Source organism: Rhinolophus sinicus, linkage group LG07, assembly GCF_036562045.2.
Source record: "Rhinolophus sinicus isolate RSC01 linkage group LG07, ASM3656204v1, whole genome shotgun sequence".
NCBI lineage: Eukaryota > Metazoa > Chordata > Mammalia > Chiroptera > Rhinolophidae > Rhinolophus > Rhinolophus sinicus.
The window spans coordinates 112,784,890-112,803,750 of NC_133757.1; the positions used below are offsets into that span (position 1 = coordinate 112,784,890).

General features: G+C 43.1%; 1 protein-coding gene and 1 long non-coding RNA gene across 3 annotated transcripts in view; one reads left to right on the forward strand and one right to left on the reverse strand.

Annotated features, from left to right (window-relative positions):
- SCOC (short coiled-coil protein) overlaps positions 1-18,861 on the reverse strand; it is a 61,012-nt gene that overhangs the window by 41,498 nt on the left and 653 nt on the right. The window lies entirely within an intron of this gene.
- The window catches only part of LOC141572755 (uncharacterized), a 147,320-nt gene that overhangs the window by 35,668 nt on the left and 92,791 nt on the right, over positions 1-18,861 (forward strand). The window lies entirely within an intron of this gene.

The following is an 18,861-nucleotide window of genomic DNA, read 5'->3' on the forward strand; positions in this document are numbered from 1 at the left end:
TCAGCCTGACCAGAGGCTTATCAATTTTAAGACTTAGTCAAAGAATCAGCTTTTGGTTTAATTGATTTAATGTATTTTTTTCAATTTCATTGATTTCTGTTCTATATTATTTCCTTTCATCTGCTTGCTTTAGACTTAACTTACTCCCCTTTAATTTCTTAAGGTGGAAAAATAGGTTACTAAATTCAGGTCTTTCTATAGCTCTTTTCTAATAAAGAATTTAAGGCTATACATTTCCATCTAAAGATGCTTGAGCTGCTTCCTATGAATTTTTAATATGTTGTACTTTTATTTTCATTTAGTTCAAAATATTTTTCCAATCCTCTGAAAGCTTACTTTTGACTCATGGATTTAGACGCGTCTTGCTTAGTTTCCACATATTTGGATATTTATCAAATAAATATCTTTCTGTTATTCATTTCTAGTTGAATTCCATATGGTTTGAGAAAATACTTCGTATATTTTCTATTGTTCCTTAAGGTTTTTTATGGCTGAGAATGTTCCCTGTGCACTTGAGAAGAATGGGTGTTTTGCTGCTGTTGGAGTCAGTGCTCTAGAAATGTCAGATGGGACAAGTTGGTCGATGAGTTGTTCTGGTCATCTATGTCCTTACTGAGTCTTCTGCTCCTTGTTCTGTCAGTTTCTGAGAGAGGGATGTTGAAGTCTTCAACTAAAATTGAAGGTTTGTCAATTTCGCCTATAATTACCAGTTTTTGCCTTGTGTATTTTGAAGTTTGTTATTGGGTACATGTTCATTTAAGATTGTTATATTTTCTTGGAGAATTGGTTTTTCTTCATAACATAATATCCTCTTTATCTCTGATAATGCTTCCTGTTATGAAGTCTACTTTGTCTACAGTTAATGTAAATACTTTGTTAGTGTATGCATGATATATCTTTCTCCATCATTTTATTTTTAACCTAAATATGCCTTTATATTTAAAGTGGGTTTCTCATAGACTGAATACACTTGAGTTCTTTACTTTTTTTTTTTTAAGTCAATTCTGATCCTTTGTCTTTTAACTGGTGTATTTAGACCATTCACATTAAAGATCATGATTGATATAGTTGGATTAAAATCTACCATTTTACTAGATGTTTTTAATTTGTTTTCATTGTTACTTATTTCTTTTTACCTCCTTTTCTGCCTTCTCTGGGTTTAGTTCAATATTTCAAAAACTTTTTTAGTGGTTGCCCTAGGGTTTACAATATGCATTTTTTTAAAAAATCTGAATCTACTTTCAAATATAGTAGTATGCATATAATTCAAGAACCTTATAACATTATATTCCCATTCTTCTCTCCCTCTCATGTGCCATAGTTCTCATACATTTCACTTTTATATATGCTATAAACACACAATGCGTTGTTAATATTGTTGCTTTAAACAGTTATTTTTTAAAGCAATTAAAATAAAACAAAAATGATTTTATAAGCCATTCATTTATTTCATTTCTGACAATCTTCATTTCTTGGTGTAGATCCAATTTTCTAGCACATATTATATTCTTCTACCTTGAAGAATTTCCTTTAACATTTCTCAAACGGTATGCCTGCTTGTAGGTAGATCCCTGGATTTTGTTTGTCTGAGAAAGTGGTGTGGGGTTTTTTGTATACTTTAGAAGGACATTTTTCTGGATGTAGAGTTCAGGACCGACATTTTCCCCTTTTAGCACTTTGACAATATAATTCTATTTTACAGTTTCTCACAAGAAATCTGCTATAATTCTTATCCTTGTTCCTCTGTAGGTAATGTGTTTTCTTCTCGGGTTTCCTTCAAGATTTCCTCTTTGTCTTTGGCATGTCTTGGTGTTTTACTTTTTGTTTTGTTGTTTTATTTTTGTTTTTTTCAATTCTTCTTGGTGTTCTCTGAGTTTCTTAGATCTATGATTTGGTGTTTGCCACTAATTTAAAAAATTCTCAGCCATTATTTCCTGTATATTTCTTCTCTTTTTTTTTCTCCTGAGAGTCTAAATTGTGTATGTGTTAGACTTTTTGATATTGTCCCACAGCTCTTGGACACTTCGTTCTATTTCTGTCTCACTCTTTTTTTCTCCTTGTGTTTCAGTTTGGGTACATTTTATTGACCTCTATTCAACTTCATTGATTCTTGACTATTCAAGTTTACTGATGATTCTGTCAAAGATAATTCCTCATATCTGTTTCTGAGTTTTGGATTTCTAGAATTTTCATTTGATTCTCTTACTGTTTCTATTTCTCTACTGAAATTATCTGATTTTGCATGTTCTCTGCTTTTTCCATTAGATCTTTTCACATATTAATCATAGTAATTTTAAGTTCCCTGTGTGATGAATCCAACATATATCTGAGTCTGGTTTTGAAGATTGCTTTTTTTTTCTAGACTGTTTCTTCTTGCCTTTTTGTATGTTATGTAATTTTGTTGTTGAAATGTGAACATATTGTACAGGATAATAGATACTAAGTGAATATTTTTTATACTTAGAGATGAGTATCCCTTTCCTTCTGTAGGTCTTTAACGTGCGAGTTTGTGTTAATCTAGTCAGGAATTGGACTGGGAGTTTGTTGTTGCTATGGTTACCCTCAGTGCACCAGCGGCTTCCAATTCCTCTAGTGACACTTGTTTTTGTCTCCCCTCTTGGTTTGGGGTCTTCATTTAGGTCTTATGAGAGAGGGTCTGTATCGTGTTTCTCTCAGCTGTATTCCACTGCGATCCTGTCAGCGTGGTGGTAGAGGACGGGGGAGGGTTGATCTCTTTTTTCCTCATGAAGCCTTGGCCTTAGACACTGGAACCTGGGTCTCACGTGTTCCTGCCCTTTCTCCAGCTGTAGTGCTGGACCTGGCAAGTATTTTTGTGGGAGCGCTTCCCACCCCCACCCCATTCGTCTCTCAGAGAGCAGTGGGTTTCCACCCGTGCCCTCAGGGTAGTTTTGGTCCCCTTCCCTCTGTAGACTTAGGCTTTGTTGGACAGGAGAGATAAAGGAGATGTATCAGGATGACTTAGGCAGTGGCTGCAGGTCTCCTGCCCCAGTGAGCATCTTACAGGTGCTCAGAAAAAAAACCTACCGGCGGGTGTGAACCCTCCTCTGTCTGCAGGCCCCCCAGGACTTCACACTCTCGTGCTAGACCACACTTGTCCTTTAGCAATTCTTTAAACATTTTTAGTTTAATCTTCATACCGGCTTTTATGGGATTCAACACCATCTGTCTCAGGTAAGCAAATGCTGGAATCTGCATCTCCCTGCAGGCCTTTGTCTTTCTCTTGGTTTTAGGTTAGTTGTTTGCCTGCAATATTAGTTCTCTGGCAGGTTCAAGAAAAGTTGATAATTTGAAGTTTATCCAGCTTTGTTTCTTATTGTGAGGGTGGGAACAACGCTTTTATCAGCTCTTAATTCTCTGACCTTTAACCACAACTATTATTTATGTTTTAAAATTTAAATTTCATCAGCGTTAACTTGATTTTGAAAGTTTTGGAGGACTTTTGCAGCAGTCCAAAGACATCTTTCTATGTATATTTGAAAATGAGACCTGGGAATCACCGATGAAGAGGGTATAAAAATGTGATGGCATAGTATTTTGGGTCATTAATTTATCTATCATCTATCTATCTATCTATCTATCTATCTATTTATCTATCTATCATCGTCTGTATATTTCTCTTGCTCAAACTTGGAGCTGATTCTGTGTTTCATAGCCTCAAGGAAGAGAGGTATGTGGTAGGAGAGAAAGAAGTAACTTCCAAGAATTTCTGGGTTTTGTTTCCAGAACCCTGAGCCCATAAAGAAACTTAGAACATTTACAGAGAAAGCAAAGCATAGGGTTTATAAGAAGTAAACAGGATTATAGAAGGAAAAAGAGCCTTTCCCAGAGTAGAAAAAAAGGTCCCTGCACCAGGACTAAACTCTTAAGGGAGGCTTTTAGGAATAGAGCGAAACGGAAGCCGCAGGAAGCGTGGAGGAAGTGCTGCATGCACGAGCCAGGCAGAGGACCCCGAAGCCACCATACGAACGATTCCCATCTTATGTGTGACTTGGAAACATAAAGTGTCATCAGTCCTGTAAAGCCCTTAGGACCAAGGACAATGGAAGTCTTAGTGGAAACCTGTGGGAAAGATGACAAATACCAGAGTTCTCCCCATTTACAGGGGCCTTCACACTGCAGAATATACGGGGCACCTGACATGAGTTTGAGGGAGAGAAGGGAGGCCCCAACAATGACGGAGATTATATTTTCTCGAGAGCCTGGAGAGATTGGGACATGAAGGCCAACATAGTAGATTTCTAGAAAATAGAGATTTAATATTGCTTGCACACCTTAATTTGTGGACTGAGAAGCATACCTGCTACTAAAGGATCCCATTCCCAGGGACCCAGTAGTTATCATTCTGCTTTGTCGAAAATGTTTTGGATTCAGGTGACTCAAGATTTCTTCTCCCTCCGATGCATGGAAGGGGTTCAGTGTGCTCGCAATGGGAATGATGCCTCCTGGGGTGGAGTGGTAGAGACAGCAGGGGAAAACCACTTTGAATGAATCATCCAGGTGATTCTGAAAACTGCCTCCCCCACACTAGCTCCCTCTGCCCACCCCTTCCCTGAGAACCCCTGTTCTCCTCTCCTGGTCTGTGTGCTAGGTTTTCTGTTGGGACACTCTGAAATGATTACTGTTATTTACATTACACACAACTAAAGAACACATGTATTTGTGAATCTGAAGCTAGGAGAGAACAAAGAAATCCTGGATTTCCTCCTTGGGAGTGGTTACTGACTTGGGACGCTGTCCTGACACGGCCTCCCCCTGATGTTGTAAGAAGGATCCTGTGAAACACACATACGCATCTGAATGAAAATGTCCCCAAAGTGAGCAATGGAGAGACTTACCACAGTTCTCCCACTCGGTTCTTTCGGCTGAGGCCCTGGTGCTGGTGTGTTGATGAGAGGTCCCTGACAGCACATAGCTGGCCTGGGCGGTGTTTGTGTTTCTGACATTGAGACGGCAACTGACAGGGTGTAAGCATTGGGGGGATGACACATCTTGAATGGCATTTTCCAGAGCATCTGTCCAATGCCTTTGTGGGAAAACAGTTAGAGACCTGGTTTTGGAACTTTTATTGTTATTTTTGTAAATGTCTAACCACCACGTAAGTTCACGGCAACCTGATATCTTAAAGCTGCTGTGCATGTTAAACCTATTTCTCTTATCTAATAAAATCATATTATAGCATTTCTTCTCTCCCCTGGGGGAAAAAGGCCCGAAGCCAGAAATCTCTTGGAAATTGAAGCAAAAGTAAGAACCAGGTAGAGACTTGTAAAAAATCTAGGTTGATGTGTTCAAAGAGCTCAGAGAGGATAACCTTTATCCCTGGTGATTTATTGGAGCCCAGGAAACACTGTGGTCCCTCCGGGCAGTGTGAGTGTCACTGGTGACTCACTGAGGGGGCCCGTTGCTGCCCAAAGAGGCTGCAGGTGGGCTGCTGCTTGGACCTGCTAATGGAAGACATGTCTGGGAACAGAAAATGTCCCATCCAGAGACTGTGTGACGTGTGTTTTAAGAATTTGCTCCTATTATAATCCACTGCTTAGGAGCTCAAGCTCTGGAGTGAAAACTGAGTTTGAATCCCACTTGCTACTTGTGTGGCTTCTGGTTAGTCACTAAAATATTTAAAAAGGGGCTAAGATAACACCTATCTCAAAGGGCTGCTGTGAAGATTAGACTAGGGAACGGAGTGCAGACCCTGTGCATCTACACAACTAGTGCTAGATATTGTTAGCCGTACTCCTTCCTTTTAAATATTTAAGCTACAGTCTACTACTGTGTTCCATGACTCAAAAGTCATTTCCCCCCAGAAAAGTTACGTCTGTACGTCTGTTGACATCTGGGGAAGAATAGAGATTTGCATTTTTATTATTTCACTCATGGAGAAGACAGAATATCACATTCTTTTCAGGGGATTGGTTGGGGTCAAAGAACTAGGTTCTTTACATAAGAGTCCTAACATTATGGGGACACTGAATTGCCACCTAGCCCTCTCATTCTAGATAGAAAGTATGATCCAGTGTTTGATTCTCTTGGGTTCAAGGGACTCAGACCCATTTGGCAGTAGGGAGTTATTGTAAGAATAGACAGAAAGGCAAAAAATGGCAGGGAACCATCTCAGCAGCCACAGAGCCGTGGCTCCTAGAGAATTGGAGGGGCAGCTGTACTGCCCTGGTCGTCTCATGGCCCTCCGAGACCAACCTCTCAGTGCTCTTGACACTAGTATCTCCACCAACACCTGGCCAGCTTCTCTGTCAACTTCTGCACCCACTGCTCTTCTTCTCCATCTCCTTGAAATTCATACATAAGGGAGAATCACTCTGGGATACTTTGTTCTCCACTGTGTAGGGCTCCTGTTATGGGGCTGCGTTCTCCTCACTCGTGGGAAGCTCTGGAATCCCAAAAGGACAGAAAGAATGGGACCCAATTCTTTTATGAAATGATGACTTACTGCCTTTATCCTGGGCTTTACTTTGTAAATTAGTAAGAGAGTCTTGAATTTAATGGCCGCCTGCCCCAGGATAGTAGCTTAGGTCCTTGGATCTGAGACTCTTATCTCTCAGATGCAGATGGAAGATTTGCAATAAAAGAGATGAATTTTCTGTTCTTATTACTCTCCACATTCGCTCATCTCCTAAGTTTAAATTTTACATTTCCAGTTTGATAACTTTTTGCTTCCAAGATAAACTTTGAGTTAGTGGCTATTAGTTTATTTGTTCAAATGGAAATGCAACAATTGAGGACAAATGCATAAAATGACATGAAGACCCTCTGGCACGAAAAGATGGAGGACTGACTTGGTGAGAGTTACTCTAAGGAACCCTTCACCTGGACATTCCAACTGGAGGATAGGAATACAACGTAAATGACCATCATTTATTATGTCACCTTTACTTGTAGTTAACATACAAAACGTCACCTCAACTTTACAGAAAATTCACGTGAAAGCTGATGTGACCTTCAAATGAGTTTCTTTCTTGGTAGTACTACAGGTTGCAAAATTCCTAGATGGTAACTTGAATTGAAAAAAAAAATCAAGGAAGCATTCTGCTCTTTGTAGAAATAACTGCAAACTTATGAGATGTGACAATAAAAATCCCTAGACTTAAGTATAATTTTACTCCAAACTACCAATTAAATATATAATTATGTGATCACATATGTAAATCTGATCTCCCTTTACTTGCAGTGCCCCTAGTTCAAACACAAAGGGTATTTTTAGTTCTTGTTTTTCCTTTTTTCCAAGCTTGATCAGTGAACGAGAAAGTCTCATCAATCATCTACTTGTTGGAAAGCATGGAGCTTTTGAACCACACAGTTCATTTCAGAATTAGAAATGCCCCCACTTAGGAATCCACATCAAGACTTTCAGGAGTCAGTTGTCACTAGATTTGTAGGTATGACATATGTCTTTGGGCAAAAGCAGCTAAGAAATGTTCCTTGAGATGGTGTGGGTGTGGAAAGCAATAAAAATGGCATTTCTATTTTTTAACAAGTGAATTCCAATTCATATGTGCTAGAAAGCTATATAGCTATTTCTCACTTAAAGTATTCCTCCTAAAATATTTGCCAAACAAAATTGTTTTAAAAGCAAAGCACATTTTCTTATTGACATATTTTAAAGATCCATCCTCACGGGATACTTTTGGTGACAGAAAAATATTTTATTACTACCAATAATAATCACTAACATTTATTGAGGGCTTACTATTAGCCAGACATTTTCTAAGATCTTTACACAATTTCCTCATTCCCACAGTGATAAGAGATATTGTCCCAATTTCCTGACAAGGAATCTAAGGAAAAAAGAGCAGCCCACTGTCCTATGGTTTGGCTGGAGGAAGGCGGAACTCACACCCCAACCCTGAGTTACCCTTTACCCACTGTGCTGCCTACAACACAGGCCCAGGTTCACTGGGAGGAGAGGGGAAGTTTCATACTCTGTCCAGTGCTGAGGTAAAATCTGCTGTAAATTGGATCATGGAGCGTGGGGTCTCCATCCTCACCCATGATATATTGGCCCTACTGTTTCTCTTGGCTTTCAACCCGCTCGTGGTGGATGGTTGGGAAATGTTAATTGCGTGATATAGATTCACTCACTCATATGGGAATGAGTTAACTTGCTCCCTCCCTCAGGGTATTTACAGAATAGGTAGTTTAATTGAATTGAATGCCGATATTATAGTTGCACAAGTGCTACTGAGAAATAGTCTCAGAAACCAGACAAATGGAGATTTGTAAAACGTGTTTTATTGATGACAAAGCTGGATTGAAGAGTAAGGCTTCAATGTGGCCACAGCCAGACTCTCTGTCACTTCTCCCTACATCTACACTTTGTACACCTCACCTAAGGGAAGGCAGGCTCTGCAGACATACATACATGTACACACACATATGCTATACATACCGAGCAACACAGCTGCATGCACTGTATCTACTGAGTCCCTTCATTGGAACAAAGTGAGAGCTAAGTCTTTAGACCTGGCCCTACAGCAGATGACCTCTGACCCCCTTGTGATTGCCACCCAAGAGGCAGGAGGTGAGCACAACACCTCTCCCCATCCTCAGACAGGGAGATGCAAAAAGAAAGAGGGAGAAAAGCTGAGTTTCTCACAGTCAGTCCTTCCAACTCCACCAAGCACAGAAGGGACTACTTGGCCCCAAGGGCAGAGCAGACACGGGGAGAGAGGGCCTGCAGCTACTGCCCAGTGCTTTTAAAAGGGTGAAAGTTCCTATCATAAAGTTCACGGCTGGAACTCCAGAAGGGAGGGAGAAGGAAGACACCCTCAAATGCTAGACACTGTCTGGAATCTCGCATGCTCGGAGCCTCCTGGTAGCTGCTTCGGCGATGAGTTCTTCCTCATGTGACAGGGACACAGAACTGTCGCACGCGGGGCAGAGTTTCCTGAAGGATATATGTTCCTCAGTTTCCTCACCTGTAAAACAACAGTCTTGGGAAGATGGCATCAATGATCCCTTTCAGCTCTAACAACCTGTGACACCTTCCAGGTACTCATTCCGTACTGCAGCCATTGGTGCCAGTGTGTCCTGCCGCCGAGATCTGGCCAGCTCCCCTTTCACACCCAGGTGTTTACCCCACTCATATCGTGCCCCTCGCAATCAGACCTAACTGAGAGTAAGCAAGGACAGTGGAGCCGCGGCCAGAGCAGGAAAGCTGCCTGCTCCTCAGCCTTCAGCTCTGTGCTAACAGGGGGCAGGAGTGGGTGTCTCCTCAGTGACCCAAGCACTCTGGGAACTGTGGCCCCTGCACGTTTACACACAGGCTGAGACAGTAGAGCTTGTCTCTGGAGCTCAGACAGCTTGCATAGCAGGAAGAGGCAGCTTTGTTTTTCTACAGACACTTCTCAGAGCGACTGAAACAGCAGCTGGATAAATATAGAAGGATGACGCATTAACTCTGAGTGGATGTGCATGCATGAGCGTGTACGCACAAACAAGCCTGCAAGCTGTAGACTGCCACGTGGCCCTCAGCCTCCAGGAATTAACACTGAGGTTCCCAGAGCCAGAAAATCTGAACAGAATGTGGTGTCATCAGAGAAGCCTGGCAGGAGAGGGAGATGAGGCTGTGAGCACAGTCATGCCCTGGGCTCCTTGGAGCTTTCTCAGAGGTCGCCCTCTGGTCGGCCCTGGCTATATATAGCCCTGCTTACTGCAGTGCACATGCGATCTTTCTGAATGAAATACCAGAAATCCTTCCAGGCTCTGTGAAAGCATCAGCTAAGTGGCATTTGAAAGTCCTAGAAAAGGAGTAGGGGAAACAGAGCAGGTGTTTTGCTCATTGTGAACGCAAACGCTGATTTGGAAGGTTTCAAGGTAGGGAACATGTGCCAAGCTCAGTACTGCCAATTTTTAATTACCAGCACAATTAGCAGCCTGGCTGAACAACAAGCCTGTTTTGTCAAGGTCTGTTTAAGAACCAGCAAATTGCAGCAATAGCACCAGACAGAGTGATCATATCCCACTCTCTAAAATCAATGCTCTGCTTACACAGTCCTGGGCTTGTAGCAATCCCCTGCCACCAGCAAATATCAGACACCTTCTTCTTGACCCTGACTAAATTGGCATAAGGTCAGGGATCATGTCTCTATAAGGCCATCTGCCCTGAGGTTGATCAATTCCTATTAAGTGAACTATATTATATTAAGTCAATGTGATACACATCAATAGTAACTTCTTGGGATAAAAAAAGTCTTCTTTCCTCTTATTAGCATCCCTAGTCATGACTGTCATTTGAAATAGTTTTGAACTATTTAACGGAAAGGCATATAGCCCTAAACAGTTACAAAGTGGCATCTCCTTGGGGACAGGATGTCTGTGGGAGACCCAGTGTCAGGTATCCAGCAGGCCTTGGATGCTTTGGCATGGGTCCCCTTGGTTTAATGTGTTACTCCAATCAGGCCTAAGAGACTCAGACAGGTCTAGAATTCTCCTTTGGGGTGTGTGAGCTCCCTGAAGATCAAGAGGGGCCCTGAAACAACAGCAGAGGGCTTTGCCTCTGGGATTGAGTCAGAGAAGCAGAAACTGTGGGCTTTGATCAGCTCCTGCTCAGCTTTCATTGAGCCTGCAGCAGCTTCATTCCTGAGTCAGACAGGTGGTTGCTGCTTCTTCTCCAGAGCTAACCTTAGGCGGTTATGGTGGAAGGAATCTCAGACTCCTCAAGAGAGACCAGGCAGCTCCCCACCGACGCCACAATTCTGCTGTCAGCTACTCGACAGTAGGACACGCAGTGGACTGAGTAGTGTTAATTGCAGTCACTGCGAAAATCGTGCCTCCAAATGTTGCCTTACTTGATGCTTAATTCCATTATAAATCAATTTACAAGAGACAGGCTTTGCTTTTCTTTGAGAGTCATCTGCAAATACGATACAAGGAAATGCCGACCATTCCCCACTCTTCCTCTCCTGATACCTACAATGTACAAACATTTCTTAGGTTTCCTTACCAACTAGCTTCCAGTTAGGTTAGGCCAGAGGGAGGCCCTAGCAGGAAGCCAGAGGGCAGGGGAAGGGGAGGAGATGCGGTATTTCCACCCCTCTCAGTCTCGTGGCATCTCTTACTGTGCCCGTGTTTCCTCTGTGGTCCCAGCCCCTGCCAGGCAGCTCAACCATGGCGTCAGTGTCCTCCCAGGGTCCAGGTTCTTGTCCCTTAGTGTCTCCAGCTCTAGCTGTTACGAATCTCTGCGTCCGCGTCTCCTGTTGGTGCTTCGGCGCCTCCGACCTATTTGTAGTGAGTTCCCCTATGAATTCTCTTTAGTGAACTACCTGACTTAGGCTCTGTTTTCTTATCTCCACACTGACTTATTCAGGTTAGCATATAAACATATCGTAAGAGAGATTAATGATTTCCGCCCCCTGCAAGACCTACCCTAGCAAGGAAGTTCTAGAGAGTTCAAGAAAAAAGGACTCAAGGGGAAGAAAAGGTGAGGAATTTTCCCCCTGGTCTTGTCTATCCTACAAAAGACCCCTCTGACTCTAGTGTGGTGTGGGGAAGCCATAGCCCAGCAGCTACCTGCTGCCATCCTGACTTGTGACTCCCAGGCTTTATACCAGCTGAAAGCTTTGCTGGCACCCATGATGCATGAGCTCCCGACTGCAGACGTGCACCTATCCCTTGCCTCCCCTGGTACAGCGGCTCTCCTACTCGCCTCTCTGTCTAGATGACTGTTCCTCCTTTGCCCTCCTTCTTAGAGCCTGAAATCGGAGTGCTCTGTGCTGTGACATGTCCTTCAGCAAGTTACAGATGCAACCTGAGCTTTCATGCTCTTGCTCTCTTCTGTTTCTTTTTGCCAGAGAGCCTATAGTTTTCATTACATGTGCTTTCCTATTTGACCAACAGAAGTTTAGAGTCAATAGAGCTATGAGACCACCTCCACTATTTCTTTTGCTGCCTGTTCCTACCCTTCCCTCAGCTCCAGCCCCTCACCCCCTGCTATTATAACATTTAGCATTGCTCTAGCGTGTTCAACAAATATTGATATGCTGCCTAAACAAATTCCCTCAGCTAAGAAGATAGGCTTATATCTGTTTGTCAGGACAGCATGCTTTCGGTGGGAGCAAGGCTGGTCTGACACACTTCAGATCCATTCTGGGTATAAAAGACCCTCCCCAGGAGAACGCGGTCTCCAGGCGTGAGGTTTGCCCAGTCGTTATTTTTATGTCTCCTTGGGCCTTGTGTGTTTAAACTACATTCGCAATGCAGTTGTTTGTCTTCCAGCCCAAACCTCCTGAAGGGGGTTCTTGCTGATTGCATCTGTGGCAGAGACAAGCTCATGCCTGAAGAGATAAATTATTTATGGTGAATGGTGCCCTAATGGATTGTGTGATCAATAATGCTTATAATAGTAGAGCGAGGACAGATCACAGAAGGGTAGAACGCATGTCTACATCATTCTGAGAAGACGGGGTCCACCCGATGCAAGAACAGAAAAGGGTTACTCATGACACCAACCTCAAAATGATTCCGGGTGAGGAGAAAAGTGCAGCATTTTTTTTTTTTTAACTTAAAGGGACAGATCAGCTTTTATTCATGGAGAAATTCCAAAATGCCCCTAACATTATCCATTTACCGAAGACCAACCCTACTGCTCTAATCTATCCAAGAGTGACCTATGATTCTGACTTTTCCCAGAAGCTCTGCCGGGAACACACTGAATTTCTCCCTGTGTGTTGGTATATGACGGGCCTGCAAGTAATGAAGACATTAGTATCTGTTGCTTAGAGTGCTAATTGCTTCACTGTAACACTTAGCTCCAGTTCCTAGGCAACCTCCAATCTCTCAACAGGCCTCTGTGCAGACATATGATCCCAAGTTTAAACTTTCTCAGGACTCTGCTCTCTTTTGCCTGCTGGAAAGCTCCACTGGGATCTCCGACTGGAATTTCAAATTCAACACATCCAGAATCAGGGGTGTTATCTCCATAACTTTCCCCTACCTCTTACCTGCAACCTCATTGCGCTTTCCCCCCCGACACACACACACACACACACACACACACACACAGAAAAATCCCCGTTTTCCCTCTTTATCTACTGTCATCCAACATCCTGTGGTTTGCCATGCTGCAGTGCCATACTCTTCCCTTACAAAGCCCAGCTCACATGTCACCGCCTTCCTTAGGCCTCCTCTCCGCCATGGAACTTGGGTTTTCTCACAGCGCTCATCAGCATAGCTGATGTTATGGGTTTGGTACAGGTGTCATTTAACAAACTACGCAATTAGTTCCTTTCAGCGATGGGCCATGTCTTAATCCTCTTTGAATGTCCCGAAGAGACTAATACAACACTATGGTAGACGGACAATTAGAATTTGTTGAATAAATGATGGAATGAATAGGTCTACAAACAGACTATAGACGTGGCACAGGCAATGTTTTTCTTCATCGAATACACTCCAAAAGTGTGCCGCAGAGAAGAGTGGGAAGGGATTACACCCCATCAGAGAAATTCTAGGTGAAAGTTCTGCAAACTGTTTTACTGGACCAAGCTTCCCCTTTCCTGATTCTCCTAGGTATTTCACAAAGACAGTAAGAGCTCCTGGTATTATTCCCATAGGTCTGAATTCAGGAACTGAGGAGGCATCCAATAGAAAGAAGAGAGGAATCTGGGCTCCTCTGGGCTGGTTTGGGTGTGGACAAGGTATACTACACATTCCAGAAGTTTCTAAAGGAAAGAAACAGGTCGTCATCACAAGGACACGCCCTGAAAAGTACGGAGAGTCACCAGTCAGTCAGTGGCTTCTCTAGTCATTCATGGGCTCTAATAACCCAGCAAGGTTGGTGGCAGGGCCACAGGACTTGAGGTCTCACACCCACGCACACATAGGCTTTGTTTCAGCTTTCTGAATCCATGGGGTTGTCTTGGTAGACAAGGCGTAGAGGACAAAATTATTTCTCCCTAAAATTGGTACAAGTGCCAAGCCAGTGGTTGGACATTCAATAAATGGTCATTTCTTTTCTGCCAAGGTCTCCAACGGGTGCAATCCAAAATGCACTCCTGGTGTAACTTTCAAGATAAGGGCTCTTTGCATAATCTCTAAGGAAAGCTCTAGAAAGCGGCAGTAGTGGATTTGCAGGCACTTTCCTAGTCTAGGTTTCAGTACCCACATCACATTGAGTTCCAACATGTGTGGCAAACTCTCCCCCTGTTACTAGGCATTGTTGCATTGAGAACTTTAATTTTGTGTTTTCTCACTTAGGTGCAATTAAGTTTTCAAACATAAAATTGAGCTAATGTCATCTTTGAGTATTTCATTCACTTTTTTCTTGTAAAGGAAACTGCCCTTGAATATATTTGGCTGTGTGATTGCAGTCAAATAAGGACACATTTAAATATTCTACTGGGTAACCGCGTCTACAATCTACTTTCATTACTGGCTTCCAACACTATACATAGATGGGAACACCTAGCTGGATAACGTCTCTAGATATTCACTTGGGTCTCTTGTGAATGACATAAGCATCACTTAGCTGATTTATTTCCCCTTCTAATCTTAGCAGATCCCCTGATTGTCATTGAGGACTATCCATGCTGGAGACACTGTTAGGATGACTTCAGAGCTAGAAATAGTATCTGGCTTATTTTTAGTGCATTTGACATATGAATGGGGAAATGAAAGCTTTTGGATAGGCAACTAACCCTTCACAGTCTTCCATTGGTTCAGTGCCATGCCAAACATCAAATTTACTAGTCTTTCAATTCCTTCAATTCTTTAAAGACAAGAAACCCAAAGTACTGTATTCCTTCAATACTTTTTGGCAACAAGATTCTCCTTTCCCGTATAACTTATCCCCTGGTCCATAGTAATCTTCAAAATAAATTATTGATGAGTATATGAAAAAAATGGAAAAAAAATGAAATTATGAAGACCCCACTGACCCTCTGTGGGCAGGAAATGCAATGCCCATGTCTCATAGTTCTGTAATCTAAAAAAACAGCTGATCTAAACCATTTACTTGAGAAATCAAAAGCATGTTCTGTGTGCTTTTGGCAATTAGGCTTCTTTTTAGAAATATAAATCCTCAGAAAAAGAGTGATTATGTCATTCCCTGCAGGTTGACAGTGTATGGGAAAGTGTGTGCTTGTGTGTGTGTGTGTGTGTGTGTGTGTGTGTGTGTGTGTGTAAATTCAACTATAACTGTAACTTCACAACTGAGACCCAGATTCTCATTTGATTTTCTAAGCTAGGCAGGATTGGGCAAAGATCTTACCAGAAGAAAGGTCTCAGGACCCCAAACTTCGACCAGCAGAAAATGGTGACAGAGTTCTAGGAGGCACAGAGAGAGAGTCTCTCTGAAACCAACATCTGGCACAACTGCCGTCTCTGAGGAAAGCTGTGATAACAGCTTGATCTTCTCTGATAATTAAAAGAGTTATGAGACTGTAGGTAGGACTAACGAGTTGGTTGGTTTGAATATTTGTGAAGCTTATATGTATAGAAATGTCAGAGGGAAGATACTTTTGAATTTTATGTACTCCATCCCCCACCCCTGAATCCACAGAGATGAACTGAAGATGGATTAATTTTTAGCTGGAAGGACCTAGGAAGGAAAATTCAATACTTCCTGTCTTAGAACTTACTAGAAGTGAAAAGAAAGGAACAACAGGGTTCTTTCTACTGTACATCCCTGATCGGATACATTCATCCTCCTCGTCCACAGCTTCACCTATGCCCCCATCTGAAAAGCCCAGATTAGTTCTCCATCATTCTCCGTCCCCAGTTTCACTCTTGGGTGACAACTGCCTTTCTGCCTGGATCATAACAGAAGTATTGTTGCTGCTTTTCTGTGATCTTGGCTTATTGTACTAATGTCCCTTCCTCAGGCCTCCGCTTTTTGAGGCACATGTAATGGAAGAAGATGTCTGCCTAAACCAACCAGCTCCTTAAGCTTGAGCCATTGATAAAAATGTCAGCACCATTAAGGAGCTGCCAGCCCTCTGTCCTGAGGTGGTGGCTTGTTCCAGAAGAAGGCTGCCTTGCCTGTACACACGAGGTGTTTGAGGACAGGAAGTGAAGGCTATTTCATCTGAAAACACCAAGTGAATCCATTTCCTTAAAGCCATTTAGACGCTAAAGAGCAAAAGTAGAATTCCCACTAGCACTGTTGACATTTTCTGCCTCAGAACGATTCCCTTTCAATCAACAAAGTAAGTGCTTTACAGGGGCCTGGACGTGGTTTGAACAGCACGAGAGAGACCAAAATACCTTCCATTAGAACCCTCCCAGCACAGACAGTCCTCCATCCACACGCTCAGCACATCTTTGTTCCTTGCCCACCCCACATACCCATCAGAGCTACCCGGCTTTCTCTCCAGCGCTGCTCTGAGCCTCTGCCAACATCCAGTGGTGAGGCTGGCATTCATTAGTGCTGATACTCAAGTGCTACGCTTTCTGAGCTGGGCCTGGGCACTGCGAGCACCTGGAGGAGGAGCCCGGCTTTCACTGCTATTGCCTCTGCTTTCTGAAGAAACCGGTATGGTGCCAGCGAGTATGCAGATAGAGGCTGTGCCTATCCATCCTCCCAAGGAGAGCACACTGAGATGAGGAAGGAGGGGGCAGGAGGAAGGAAGGGAAGTCAGATGGGAGGATCGTGTCTCTCTGACATTCCAGCTCTCTTTGTATCTGAAACAACTCTGGGTCTTTGTTAAAAAGCTTTAGTCACTGGGGGCTTTATGCCATCAGAAAATGTTGCTCACAAATATGGCAGTGAAGCCGTGATGCGCTCACCAAACCCGTTGCCTTTTTCTCCTGGACCCACTGCTAGACGACATTTCCCAGCCTCCTCAATTAGATGGAGCCATGTGACTGAGTTCTGGACAGTGAAAGATGACAAGAAGTGATGTGCCTCCAGAGCAGGCCCATAAACGATCCTACATGCTCTCTCACCCCCGTGAGTGGGCTCAGTGTCACCCAGGGTGGCCGGGGAGCCGTACATTAAAGGCAGAGGCAAGGTCCCCAGATGACCATGAGGAGCAACGGACGGTGAAGTGAGTGAAAAGTAACCTTCGTTGTGTTAAGGCATGGAGACTCTGGGGTTGTTGTAGCAGCTGGCTTTACTTACCCTGACTAACACAACCATCTCCTTCCACACAAGTCCCAATACAGTATGGTTGCTACTCTCTATTTTTTTTTAAGTAGAAACAGTCTCCAACCTTATAGATCTAAAAAAGGCAAATGACACTACAGTTCTAAGGGGGGCAGGGGTGTTCAAATCCTTTAGCCTTAGAATTCACTTGTTTCCAACACTGCTCAAAGTAAGTAAATTCCATGGCAAAGCTTTGATATTTTTTATTTAATCACGCATTTGAGCTATAGTAATATTTGTTGATATAGAGTATGACCAGTATTCCATTTAGCTTCCAACTTTGAGAAATTACTGGTAGCTGAAGAGTCCTAATTTCTTGAAAGGGAAAAATGGAAAAAGAAAAGAACTGTTTGGGGGCCATTATGAACTGACTTCTTTTTTTCTTATAAATTCATATGACTCCTGAGTTGGTATTTAGCATTACCTTTATGTGTGTAAGTTTCTTGCAGATGAGGCCTATGCTTTACAACACTTTATAACTCTCACAATGGCTAGCACAGTATTTTACAGTTTGATAGATAATTTAAAATAAAATCAATCTTTGTCTACCCTTTTCTTGAATCCTTTGGATCATCCCGCTATTCAGTCGTTTTGCATTTGTGGCCTCAAGCAAAGGATAACCCCAGAAATTAGGAAAAAAAGAGGGGTGACTGGCTATCTTTGGGAGGAAGGGAGGTGGAAGAAAGCCGCCAGAACTCAGGGGCTGGTGGGTCTGTGAGAAACGTTCCTGCACCCCTTTCAGGTCAGCCAGGTGCTGGATTGGGGAGGAAAGGCATATGCCCGCCTTACTCGCCTTGGTTGGCTCTGCCGAGAGATGGAAGGGGCGTGCATCCAGGTTCCCAGCCAGAGCCTGGGAAGCAACGCAATCCCACAAAATAATGCTGTTCTTCTCATGCCCCAACATGGTGTTGGAGTCATGTGAGTGGCAAAGGAATGGGGGGAGATTGTGCACAGCCTCTGGGAGATTTCCGAGGCTCAGACTGTGTGGCAGAAACAGTTAACACCTATATGGCCAGGAGGTCCTGGAAGTAGGTGAGAGAGAGCTGGATGTGTCTCATGGTCAGGAACAAGGGTGAGTCAGCAGCCACCTGGGGCTCCAATAACTGAAGACCAGATGGCACGGTGGCCACCTCGGGGGAGGCCAGCATGGATGGCGAATGATCCTGAGGACCAGATGTCCCTTCCCAATACCTGGCACCGTGTAAGCCTCCAAAATGTAGGTGCAACCCACGGAAAGGTGGGAGGGGAGAAGTTAAATTAATTGAAATTAAATTTCTGCAACCCCAGAGGAATGGAGGCTTAAAAAGAAAAAAGACCAAGAAGTATATTTTGGATGTACCTGAATATGTGGAAAGGAAGTGATATATCATATATGCGATGCAAGAAACAGGGGTTTTATTGACTTTAAATAAAAGGCAATAGGATGTAACTAGTGTTGTGATTTCAGGAACAATGAAAACCCCACTTTCTCCCTCCTTTCTGTGCTACTGTGTGAATTTCCACCATTTGAATGGTTTTTTTCCCCCTTAAGATTTTCCTCTTAAAATGCACATGCTATTGAGGGATGTTAACCTTATTAGTCACTTATTCCTTAAAGTGAATCAGTTTGTCCTTTGCTTTTCTGACAGCAGGGTACAAGCCAGGCATGTTTCCTAGATAAGAGGAGGAGGGAGCACCAGAGTGAGGGATGGAGAGAAAGGAGGGCGTGGGAGGACAGCAGAGAAGGAATGAATCAAGGGACAAAATAA